Here is a 13662-nt window from a genome sequence, read left to right as displayed (position 1 = left end):
AAAAAAAAAAAAAAAATTAGTTGGGCATGGTGGTGCACGCCTGTGGTTTCGACTATGTGGAAGGTTGAGGTGGAAAGATCACCTGAGCCCAGCAGGTTGAGGCTGCAGTGACCGTGAGCATGCCACTACACTCCAGCCTGGGCAAGAGAGTGAGACTCTGACTCAAAAAAAAAATTAAATACAGTTTTATTATAAATTTTCTTCTATAATTTGTATATGTTGTTTTATGCTCTTCAAAACCTTATTGTGAAAAGGTGTCCTCAGGCTTTAGCAGACTGGCAGAAGGTCAACTTCTAGGAAATGGTAAAAAACCCCATGCTAAGTGTCTAGAGTTCATGAATGGGGCTCTTCCCTTAGTTCCATCCCTCTAAAGAGTGAGAAAATGTTCTCACTTATAAGTGGACCCTGACACTGGTCACAATAGCACAAGGGTGGGATTGGCAGATGCTGAACACTGCTGGTGGGAGGAAAGAGGGGGAGGGAGAGGACCACGTGGCAATACACCGGGTACCTGGTCAACTACTGGGGGAGAGAGGTCCAGTTAAGCCCAAACTTCAACTGCATGCAATCTACTAGGTAGTAAATTCCAACTCATTCCCCACAACTTTAAAAAAAAAAAAGTGAGCTGGGCATGATGGATCATGCCTATAATCCCAGTGCTTTGGGATGCCGTGGTGAGAGGATTGCCTGAGCCCATGGATTCAAGATCAGCCTGGGCAACTTGGAAGACCTCGTCTCTACAATAAATAAAAAAATTAGCTGGGCATGGTGGCGCTTGCCTGTAGTTCCAGTTATTTGGAAGGTTGAGGCATAAGAATCTCCATGAGCCCAGCAGGTCGAGGCTGCGGTGGCCATGAGCAGCGTGCCACTGCATTCCAGCCTGGACGACAGAGTGAGTCTCCGAATCAAAAAGAAAAAAAAAGTGAGAAAACTCTTACTCAGTTCTGCCTACCTGCTAGAGAAGCCAGGAGAGGGTTAAAGAATTACTGGTGGAAGATAAAGTCACACCCCAGGTGTGCAGCCTAATAAGGTATTAATTGGGAACCAGGTGTGCATGGGTGGAACCCCAGGCAGTTGCATTAAGTATCTTGGTTGTTGTCAGAAGATCATCAACTCCCTCTTGAGTGGAAACAGGCTGTGTACCTCCCTTTGCAATGCTTCTTTGCAGAAAATTCCACTCATGTGGTCCTAGGGCTAGGTCCAGAATTTTGGTTTAATATGTCTCATTTAGCTAAATTTATTCTTAACCTTCCTCGAGCACGTCCTGTGTGCCATGCAGTTTGCTAAGTGCTTTATGTGCATTATCTCATTCAGGCCTCACAACAACTCCATGGGGAAAGCACTCTTATTACTTCTATTTTTGTGTATGAGGCTATAGAGGGAGGCTCAGTAGAACAAGTAATTTGCCTAAATCCACGTAGGTAGCAAGTGGTGGGCTAGGATCTGAACTTGGTCTCATTGTTTCAGAATCTCTTTTGTTTTGCTTGTTGTTTTGTTTTTACTCAACAGAACTTGTTTTTTTGTTTGTTTTTTATTTTGAGTTGGCGTCTCCTCATTCTGTCACCCAGACTGGAGTGCAGTGGCATGCTCCCGGCCACCGCAATCTTGACCTGCTGGGCTCAGGCCATCCTTCCACCTCAGCCTTCCAAGCAGCTGGAACTACAGGCACGTGCCACCTCACCTGGCTAATTTTTTGATTATTGTAGAGATGAGGTCTCGCCGAGTTGCCCAGGTTGGCCTCGAACCCCTGGACTCAGGCAATCCTCTCATCTCTGCAACCCAAAGTGCTCGGATTACAGGCGTGAGCCACCGCGCCTGTCATGTACTGAATTTTTAATGAAAATTTAAGGAGAAAAGAAAGTCATCTTCTCTGTTTCCTGTAACTACTGAATTAAGTTCAAATCTTCCATTACTGGTACTTTGAGAGAAGTAGCTGGTGTTACTGTGGGATGCTGTAGGTTGGGTTGGTTTGCCCAGCTGTATGCTGGGTCTGGGGTTAGCATCTCTCCATCTTCCCTTCAACCACCAGAAAGGTCAATGCTCAGAGGCAATGACTCCACAAGACACTCACCCTTTGTCACCCACTGTTTATATCCCAAAGAAAGATTTGGCATTGCAAAACACTGAAATTTGGAGTAACAGGAGCAAGGAACAATCCATTCCTTGTTCTAAATCAAGTTGTCATAATCCAAAGGCAAGCTCCAACTTTAATAACAAACAACCAATGTTATGACATTTTACCTTTTCCAACTATTTATGTAGGCACAAATATTGTGTTTAAATTTTAAACTATACAGTTAACATAAAACAGTCTACTCACTTAAATATAGTAAAAATAAAGCTAGTTATGCCAATTTTGTTTCCCTGTTAGACCTCGTTCTTTAAATAGATCATTCATTCAACAAACGTCTGAATGCTCAGTGTCAGACATTGTGCTTGGCACAGCATACTCCAAAATGCACCAGAATCTGTCCCTGTGCTCTAAGCACTAAGTGGTAAGAAAATGATGGAAGCCACTCTTGAAACGACCTGTCCTTTTCCACCTATAACATCAAAAGAAGTATCAGAAGTAACTTGCATTCCCTTTTCATTCTTGCACCAAGCCTGTCCTCCCAAATCAAGCTGCAGTGAGATCTAAAAGCTGTAGGGTCTCAAACATCATGAGAAGAAAGCCTAAATCACATCTGGAGTATGGTTTTTCAGCAGTTTTATGGATTTAGGCTGTGAAACACAGAATTGAAAGTGTAGAGAAAACAATGTTTCACAGTCACCCACAGAAAGATAAAATGTGTGATGCTCTGGACTTGGCATCCTGACTCTTCATCCCACACTCAGACGGCAATTGGATTTTAACAAGGAGTGGGGTTTGTGGTTTGGGAAATACAGCATTTTTACTGCCTTGGGTCATATTTGAAATATTTGCAGCCGTTTAAAATAGCGTAATGTTATTTTTTCCCTTGTCTTCAAAACAAACCCAGCAAGCTTTTATAAGTCATAATAACAAGCATAAAATTGGGACATTGGAAAACCCATCGACAGGGCTTTGGAAATCTATTCTCCCTCAGGACAATGTTCGGATTTGGGCACAGAGGATCCTTAGCTTCTTGGTGGCCCACCTGACCTTGAATGACTTTGGGACTCTGCAGGAAGAGAGAAGGATTCCAGGGGCAACCCAGTTGGGATCTCCTACCCAACTGTTCTTCAGCACAATCGTAGAAGTATGCACATGGTCTTTGGGACTTTCCTTTTAGCCAAGATGCCCTGTTTTTCACTCTGGAAATTTCTTTGAAAGAAAAAAAAGTAATCCAGAGACTCATATTTATTTAAGCAACCAATTCCCAAAACCCATTGCTTTGGAATTCTGTCCTGTGAGCCACACTGTCTGGGGCCTATCCCTGCCAAAGGGCATCAGGTGGGGGCAAACGCTGAAACAAGGAAGTGAACTGGCCTCAGATGCAGGGGTACCCAACTTTCTATTTATCACAAAAATTATTAGAAAAATGAAACTTGATCAGTCTTTTCCCAGAAGGAAATATATGTTAACATATATATATATAGTCATACAATGCATAATGATATTTTTGGTCAATGATGGACCACATGTATGATAGTGGTCCCATAAGATTATAATACCATGTTTTTCATGTACCATTTCTACGCTTAGACACACATTACCATGGTGTTACAATTGCCTACAATATTCAGGACAGTCACATGACATACAGGTGTCGTCTAGGAACAATAGACTACACTATGTAGCCTAGGTTTGCAGTAGGCTACACCACATATACTTAGGTTTGTGTAAGTATATTCTATGATGTTTGCACAACAATGAAATCGCCTAACTACATTTCTCAGAACTGTTGTTAAGCAATGCATGACTGTATTCATATAGAGCAAACATATAGTTATACAGTAAACATATAAGTTAATATTTCTTGAGTATCTTCCAGGCCTTCTCCAATTAATCTTTATAACAGGCCAGGTGGGTGGTGGCTCACACCTGTAATTCCAGCACTTTGGGAAGGTGAGATGAGAGGATCACTTGAAGCCAGGAGTTTCGGACCAGCCCGGGCAACATAGTGAGACCTCATTTCTACAAAAAAAGTTAAAAACTTTTCTCTATAAAAAAATAAAATTAGCCAGGTATAGTTGTCCATGCCTCTAGTCCGAGCTACTTGGAAGGCTGAGGCAGAAGTATTGCCTGAGCCCAGGAGGTCGAGGCTATGGTGAGCCATGATCGCTACTGCACTGCATGCAGCCTGGGTGACAGAGTGAGACACAACTAAAAAAAACCCAAAAAACATTATAACAATCCTATGAAGTATACGTTTTATTTTCTCAGTTTTGTTGGTGGAAAAATGTGTAGGGAGGTGTAGCAACTTGCTCAAGGCTGCACAGCTAGCAGGCAGAAGAGCGGGGTTTCGATCTGGGCAGCTGGTGGCAGGGAAGGAGTGTGAGCATTACGTGTGTTGCCATCACTCGCCCAGACTTGCTTGTCAAGCCCAAATTTAAATACATCCATATCTCAGGTATCAGAAATTCTGAAAACCTGATGTCAAAAGAAGAAAAGCGTTGAATGACTTTCCTTTTGATTTTTAGTATTAAAAAAAAGGTAAGTACAATTCTCAGGTTATAAGGAAGATAGAAGAGAAAACAAATCAAGATTGAATAAAGACATATTTTCCCTATCTTAACCCCTCCGTAGTCTCTCCCAAAGAGCAAAATAATTTTTAAAAAAGGCCCTTTATTTATTCCTACTTTTTGAGATGATCTTTTTCAACTTTTAAATTCTTGGTTTTAGGAATGTAAGAAGAAATAACAACAACCAAAAAAAAAAAAGGCTTCCGAAGCCAAGTAGGAAGCTAGTGGACACAGCAAGTCTCGAACTACCGGGCCGCTTGCCGGAGTCTGGGCTGGAGTGTGGGAGCGTCCTCTCTGGAGGAAAGACATGGGAATGAATGCTTTCAGCGGCCTGGGATAAAAGACTTGAGAAGAAAGGCGCCTCTCAATGAATGGTGCTCAAAATGGGCTGGAAAACAGGGGAAACGAGCCCTCTCAATGAATAACCGAAAAAGCGCCTTTTTTGTTGATTCCCTCACTGTGAGGCGCTGCTCTTGCCCCCCTCATCCTCCCTGACCCCTTCCCCGGCTCATCTCACTGGGCTCAGAGAAAAGGCCTCTTGTTGTAATCCCATCTGCCTGCCACTCATCCACATTCTTTTATCTCTACCCAGGGCCTGGCAGTTGGGCTGGGGTTTCAGCTGCCAGAAATTTTGGGTTTCACATCGAATATTCCCAAGACGGGCATCTGAGAAATGTCAGTTTACATCAAAATTGCCTTCTCCAGCGAATAGCCAGAAAGCTTTCTCTCCCTAGCAAGGTCGGGAAATAATTCTCTTTTCAAGATCATGCCAATACAAACTCAGATCCACATGCGGAATGGTCTGACTTAAAGGGACAGGAAACCACTCTGGTCTTACACTAAAAAAAAAAAAAGTTAGAATAAAGATAGAAAATTAGTAATGTTTTCTTTCTTGATGGTGCTTTGTGTAACAGTGACTACTGCACTGCAACAAATTCTTGAGAACAGAGTTTGTAGCTAAGGTCACAGAGGGGAGTTTTGGGTGATGTTAAAAGAATTCACCAATAGAGAACACCTTGTGTGGTTGGCAAAGTCAAAAGGATGATGGGGTGAGGGTGAAGATAAGAGAATAAAGGAGTGGGAGCATAGAAAGTTCTGAAAACAAAGGGAGCTAAGCGCTCTTTGAGGTAGAAGATCGTGCCACTTAACTTAGTTTGGCAGAAAGCACAGAAGAGACATTAGGAGAAATTCTGATTTTCTAACCTTGTAGGAAATCTCTGCTCATAATTATAATTTCCAACATTGGTACATTTATCTGAAAGATAACGCTAGATTCTAGCTGTCTTTCAGAGGAAAACTCAGATGCAAGGATGGGCAGAGGGGTGCCAAGATAAAAGACTGACAGGCCCATTAGACTTGGGTCTGAATATGAGTGCCTCACCAGAAGCCTGAAAGGGTAGAAACCCTGTTTTATACCTATCCTCTTCCAGAGTTGTCCTCTGTTAGGTTGATTTTATCTAAGGGTGGGGGTGGCAGGAGAGAGGTGGAAGAGGCCAGGGGGTGGGCATGGGGTGGAGTTTGGCACAAAGATTCCCTTAGGTGTTGAAGCCCTGGCAGCTTCTCTCCATCCCCATTTTTTCCCTCCCTCTGTGGAAAATAAGCAAATACCTTCTGGTCTCCTTATTTCCCCTTTCAGCAGTCGTTCTAAGACCAAACGTAGCGAGACCTTTCTAGAATGAGACCGAGAACATAACACTCCAGCTACAAATCCTGCAATGGCAGCTCATCGTCTGCAGGGGAAAGTGTAGTCTTCCCATGACTCAAATGAAGAGTGACTGTTTAAATGATCAAAGGACATTTTCGAAAGTGAAAGGGGGTGCAGTTAAAATCATGACAGGGCCATGGAGGCTGTACCAGGAGAATCAAGATGTGCTATCACTAACCCAAAAGGCCCTTGGAGGCCTGGCCCCTGCCTGCCTGCTGTCTGAGTCTCTTCTCAGCTCCCTTTTCTCTCTGCTCTCTCCGCTCCTTTGATGCTGGGTTCCTTTTGTTCCACAGGCTCTGTCCCACTTCAGAGCCTTCCCTTGTCCTGGTCTCTTACCAGGCTGTTGCCTGTTGGTCTTCCTATAGACCTCTGCTCTACCCAGGGAAGCCGGCTGCGTTTTGTTTCTGTTTTTCCTAACAGAAAGAAAGCAGGGGTCAGATTTTACTATCAGACAAAAATGAATAGAAGGCCTAAAGCACATAGGACAAAGGCAGCTGCAGTGTAAAGACACCACAAACTTGTTCTGACTCTTATCTCTTCCCTAAGCCTTTCTACTCTTACCATTTCTTCAGGGCCCAAATGCCTGGCGGGAGTATCCTGTTTAAATCCCTGGCCAGCCTGAGTCCACCTGTCCCTGGGGCCTCCTTCTGCTTCTTGGTCTTCACCCTCTGCTATACCTTCTTTGGAAGACTGAGTTTCCTTCCGCCTCCTGTGGTCCATCTTCCGAAGGGCGGCCTTCCTCGACCTCTGGCATGCTCTGTGGTTTTTCTTCATTTTCTTCACAAGACTTCTGCATGTTGAGTATTTTTTACTATTTTGTTTTCAGTAAATTAATTCTGAAAGGATCCGGGGTGGTTTTTTCCTTTCCAGCAACAGGGAATTGTTACAGGAAAACAGGCCCTGGACCATAAGCCCTGTGTGTTTTATGGGCCGAAGGACTAGGGTGATAGTCCAGATATATAATCGCTGCTGGGTAATATGAACAAACAAATGCCTGAACGAATAGATGAATGAATGAATAATAATTTCTCTTTGTCTTTTTTTTTTTTTTTTTGAGTTGGAGTCTCACTCTGTCGCCCAGATTGGAGTACAGTGGCACGTTCCTGGCCACCGCAGCCTTGACCTGTTGGGATCCGGTGATCCTTCTGCCCCAGCCATCCAAGTAGCCGGAACTACAGGCATGTGCTACCACGCCTGGCTAATTTTTGATTTATTGTAGAGAAGGTCTCGCCAAGCTATCTGGGTGGGTCTCGAACCCACTGGCTCAGGCAATCCACTCGCCTGGGCCTCCCAAAGTGCTGGAATTATAGGCTAAGTCACTGAGCCCAGCCAATTTCCCTTTGTCTTAAGCAACAGACATTGTTTTTGGTTTTCTCACAGTTCTAAAGGCTGGAAGTCTGAGATCAGGGAGGTAGCATGGTTGGGTTCTGGAGAGGCCCCTCTTGATAGCTCCTCACTTAGGAAAGAGAGAGAGAAAAAGGGAGAGACAGAGAGGAGGGGAGGGGAGGAGAGGGGAAGGGAGAGGAGAGAGATCTGTGTCTCTTATAATCTCATCATGAGGCCCCACCCTCATAATTACCTCCCAAAGGTCCTATTTCCAAATACGTATATATGAAGTTTTGGGGGAACACACTTCAGTCCATAGCACCCTTTAATTCTCTAAACAAATTAAAACATATGTTGAGCAAATGTCCTTACTGAGTTACTACTCAGTAAATTATGTTGCAGTGTCAGTTGTTTATCAAATCGTTCCCATAATGTCCAAACTACATTTTTAAAACTATTTTTATAAGCCATTTTCAAAACTCCCATATGTTTTTAAACTATTTAAAACTGCTTTTTAAACTATTTACTTTTTTAATAATTATAGATTCACAGGAAGTTGCAAAAATAATTCCGAGCAGCCCTGTGTACCCTTTACCCAGTTTTACTCCAATGGAAACATTTTACATAACTGTAGTATGCTATCAAAAATGCTGGACTCGGTGGCTCAGCCTGTAATCCCAGCGCTTTGGGAGACTGAGGTGAGTGAATTGCCTGAGCCCGTGGGTTCGAGACCCGCCTGGGCAACTTGGCGAGACCTCATCTCTACAATAAATCAAAAATCAGCCGGGCGTGGTAGCGCATGCCTGTAATTCCGGCTACTTGGAAGGCTGAGGCAGAAGGATCGCCGGAGTCCAGCAGGCGAGGCTGCGGTGGCCGGGAGCGGCCACTGCACTCCAGTCTGGGTGACAGGGTGAGACTCCAACTAAAAAAAAAACAAAAAAACAAGACGTTGGGATTGGTGTTATCCACAGAACTTATTTGGAATTCAGCCACTGTACATGCACTTTATACTTGTGTATTTTGTGTGTGCATGTAGGTCTATGCAATTATATCCCATGCATAGATTTGTGAATCTACCACTGCAATTAAGACAAGACTGCTCCATCACCACAGAGATGCCTTGTGCTACTCATTCCCAGGAAGACTCAACTACCTCCTACCTCCCACCCATCCCTAATTCCTTAAACATTGTTTTCCAACTCTGTAATTTTGGGTGGGTGCTGTAACGCCCCTCCAGGTCCTCTCTGTAGCCATGTCTGGGTGATATCAGTAAAAAACTTATAGCATTCATCAACCAGTACAGAAGAATTTCAACAATTTAACAATCTTCATTTTGTACTGGCATGTACTACTTACTTACTAAATATCAGCCCTGCACAGAACTTCTCTTCTTTTCAACATACATCACGCTTAAAGTGGCATTCATTTTCTGTCCTCTCATCTTGCAGTCAGGGCCCTTCTTGTATTTGTCCTGTCTCCAGTACCTATCTCAGTGTCAGCATATAGTGGGAACTCAAAGCACTTTAACTGGATGAAGGAATGAATAAACAGGAGCCTGATCTGTGGATGACTTGTTGAGTCTAACTGATTTCTCTTAAGAAGAGACTATTCTTTCCTTTCCCAAATGATGCTTTCCCCTTGAATTCCACTGGAATTTTTTTTTTAATCAAAGAAGGTGGGGGTGTGCCAGCAGCTGCTAGCCTAAATGGCCTGGTTATGGTGTTCACAACGTCTCCTGTCCCCCCTGACTATTTTGAAATAAGCACAGGAAATTACGTAAATTGGCAGTAAGAGTCCAGCAGTTGGGATCGGGGAGGTATGCATATTTGCTTATCCAATTTTCTGCTCCCCTACCAAGCGAACACATGGAGCTTTGACCTTCCATATGTTTTTAATGCATGTGGGAGATAAGTGTTCCAACAAGTTAGAAGCAACAGGTTGAGTTTTGCACCCCCTTAACCCTCTTATCCCAACTGAAGCTGCTTCAAGCAGGCTGAGGGAGAGACAAAACAACCTCCCATAGCACTAGGCCTCCCCAGAAAGTTCTGGACTCCTACCCTTTTGAGTTGTTTGATCTAGAAATCTTTGCTGACTCGCAGAGCTGAATTAGGTGCAGTCCCTGGCCGTCAGCATCCTGTGTTTACCTTGCAAGGCACTGACTGTGCTATCCTGGAATTGACTGTTTTCTGGTCTGTCACCCACAATAGATTGTAAACCCGAGAAGACTAAGACTGTGTTGTTCCTGGTACCTGGCATCACATCTGACCCAGGGGAGGGACTTCATATGTATTTGTTAGATGAATCAATGAATGACTAGAAGGAAAATAAGAACATTAACCAAGCTTTATGAAAGTCAAGAAGGCATCAGGACTTCTTGCACCCCTATGGTCTGGTTCTCATTGTAAGAATCATCCAAGACCATTGTTGTTCATTTTTTTTTGTTTTTTTTGAGTTGGAGTCTCACTCCGTCGCCCAGGCTGGAGTGCAGTGGCATGCTCATGGCCACTCACTGGGTTCAGGCGACTCACTGGGTTCAGGCGATCCTTCCACCTCAGCCTTCCAAGTAGCTGGAACTATAGGCGAGTGCTACCATGCCCGGGTAATTTTTTGATTTATTGTAGAGATGTGGTCTTGCCAAGTTGCCCAGGCTGTTCTCAAACTTGTGGGCTCAGGGAATCCGCTCACCTTGGCCTCCCAAAATGCTGGGATAACAGGCATGAGCCCCTGCGTCCGGCCTGTTGTTCATCTTTATATGAATGTGCATTAGAGTCACCTGGAGAATTTGTTAAAATATAGATCGATGGTCCTTAGTCTCAGAGTTTCTGATTCAGCCTTGTCTGGTGGGGTGGGGCTTCAACTTTGCATTTCTAAGTTTCCAGGTAATATTGATGTTGCTGCTCTCAGTCTGGGAATCACTTTTATAACAAGGAAATTGTGTTCAAATTTTCAAATTGCATTTCCTTCAATACTGAAATTTGCATTGCAGGAGTTTAGAAAAATGACAGTACCATTGCTTATGACACAAACTAGCATTATTATTCTTATTATTATTTTTTAGTTTGAGTCTCACTCTGTTACCCAGACTGGAGTGCAATGGCCACTCCCGGCCACCGCAGCCTCAACCTGCTGGGCTCGGGCAATCCTTCCGCCTCAGCCTTCCAAGTAGCTGGAACTACAGGCGTGCGCTACCACGCCCGGCTAATTTTTTGATTTATTGTAGAGATGAGATCTCGCCAAGTTGCCCAGGTGGGTCTCAAACCCGTGGGCTCAGGTAATTCACTCACCTCAGCCTGCCAAAGCGTGGGATTACAGGCTGAGCCACCGATTCCGGCCAAAACTAGCATTATTAATTAAAGTGTGATTTAAAGAACTTAGAAATCTGTATTTTTTATTTTTTTTTGAGTTGGGGTCTCTATCACCCAAGCTGGAGTGCAGTGGCATGATCATGGCCACCGCAGCCTCAACCTGCTGGGCTCAGGTGATCTTTCTGCCTCAGTCTTCAAGTAGCTGGAACCACAGGCACATACCGCCATAGCTGACTTATTTTTTGTTTTATTGTAGAGACAAGGTCTCGCCAAGTTGCCCAGGCTCTTCTCGAACCCCTTGTTTCAGGGGTTCTCGCTTCTGCCTCCCAAAGTGCTGGAATTACAGGCGTGAGCTACTGTGCCTGACTAGGAATCTGTATCTTTGACCTTGTGATAGATGACCACACTGGGCTTTTCATCAATGTGAATTCCATATTTGAAAGGCATAGAGAAGAAAGATGAGGGGCTTTGGAGCTAGTGAGATCTGGCTTTAAATCTTAGCTCACCATTAACTGGCCAGTAGAACTTGGGCAAATTACTTTGCCTCTTAGGGTCTCAGAATCTTCATCCATAAGATGAGGATAGTAAAAAAATCTTTTCAGTTGCGGGAAGAAAGAGGAAAAACAAACAAGTATCCCTTCCTACCCAAAGATGAACTGGATTATGAGACTAAAAACTGAGTTTGTGGTTTTTTTTGAGTTGGATTCTTACTCTGTTGCCTAGGCTAAAGTGCAGTGGCACACTCACAGCCACCACACTCACGGCCACCACACCCTCGACCTGCTGGGCTCAGGTGATAATTCCACCTCAGTCTTCCAAGTAGCTGGAACTGCAGGCATGTGCCACCACGTCTAACTGATTTTTTTGAGACAAGCTCTCACCATGTTGCTCAGGCTGATCTCGAACCCCTGAGCTCAGGCAATTCTCTCACCTCTGCCCCAAAGTGCTGGGATTACAGGCGTGAGCCACCGCACCCGGCTAACAATAAGTTTTTATAGCAAGGAATACAGTGTTTCTGAAGCTATTTAACACCTGAGTTCAGATAGTGTGGATTATATTGGAAAATTTATCTCAGCTTATTTGATTACTGAGCTTAGATAGTAAGAATTTGGATAGAAGGGACATTTGTACAAGTAAGGTGACTTTTTTTATAGAGTAAAAATGATCATTTGCTCAACAAATGATTGATAGGATAGATTGAATGCAAGAGAAAAATGTATGCATAAGACAGATGGATAAATACAGGGAAGATCCTCATTACCTGAGCATTCATTATTTGTGAACCTGCAGGTCGTCAGTGGTGGAGGGAAGCTGAGATTATAGCAACAATGTATGGTGAATTATATTCACCAATGACATGGCCATTACAAAATTAGTTCCTACTCAAATCCTTCCTTGCTCAGCATCTACTTTGCTCATTGCTCATTATGTTATAGTTTTAGTTGTTTCTCCTCTCTCTCTCTCTCTTTTTTTTTTTTTTTGAGTTGAAGTCTCACTCTGTCACCCAGGCTGGAGTGCAGTGGCACATTCATGGCTACCGCAGCCTTGACCTGCTGGGCTCAGGCAGATACTTCCTCCTCGATCTTCCAAGTAGCTGGGACTACAGGTCCATGCCACCACACCCAGTTAATTTTTTTGATTTACTGTAGAGACAAGGTCTCACCATGTGGCCCAGGTTGGTTTCGAACCCGTGGGCTCAGCCAATCCTTTTGCCTCCATTTCCCAAAGTGGTGGGATAATTGGCATGAGCCACCGCACCCGGCTGGTTCTTCTCTCTGGCTGCCTATTGGGTGTCCACTTAGCAAACAGGCAAACACAATGAAAAGTTTCTTGAAAGTGAACAGCAAATCTTACAGATGCACAGGATTTCACAAAGTAGATAAAAGAGAACTATTTTTTTTTTTTTTGAGTTGGAGTCTCACTCTGTCCCCAGACTGGAGTGCAATGGCCGCTCCCGGCCATCGCAGCCTCACCTGCTGGGCTCTGGCGATCCTTCCGCCTCAGCCTTCCGAGTAGCTGGAACTACAGGCGTGCCCTACCACGCCCGGCTAATTTTTTGATTTACTGTAGAGATGAGGTCTTGCCAAGTTGCCTAGGCGGGTCTTGAACCCACGGGCTCAGGCAATCCACTCACCTCAGCCTCCCAAAGGCGCGGTATTACAGGCTGAGCCACCGAGCCCGGCTAAAGAGAACTATTTGAGTCATACAGAAACATAATTTTAGAAGACCGGGCATGATGGCTCACTCCTGTAATCCCAGCACTTTGGGAGGTGAAGGCGAGAGAATTGCCTGATCCCATGAGTTTGAGATCAGCTTGAGCAACTTGGGGAGGACTTGTCTCTACAATTAAAAAAACAAACAAAAAACTGACTGGGTGTGGTGGCACCTGTCTGTGATTCCAGCTACTTGGAAGGCTGAGGTGGAAGCAGGGTGAGGCTGTGGTGGCCATGAGCGTGTCACTGTACTCCAGCCTGGGTATCAATGAGATTCGAACTAAAAAAAAAAAGAAAGAAAGAAATAGAGCTCTAGAAGAATTAGATGTTTACAACTGAAGAAAAGAAAATCCAGAAGAATGATGTTACAGAAGTTTCAAAGAATAATTATCTGGTTATCAAAAGATTGAGAGAGACCTTGAGAAGAGTGATAAAGCCCTCAGACATTTTTGCACAATTGATTCTTTTT

The sequence above is a fragment of the Carlito syrichta genome, unplaced genomic scaffold (genome assembly GCF_000164805.1).
Source record: "Carlito syrichta isolate Samal-C Ts95f unplaced genomic scaffold, Tarsius_syrichta-2.0.1 Scaffold315490, whole genome shotgun sequence".
Taxonomy (NCBI): domain Eukaryota; kingdom Metazoa; phylum Chordata; class Mammalia; order Primates; family Tarsiidae; genus Carlito; species Carlito syrichta.
The sequence above is the reverse complement of the archived record's forward strand: the minus strand, read 5'-3'. Positions refer to the sequence as shown.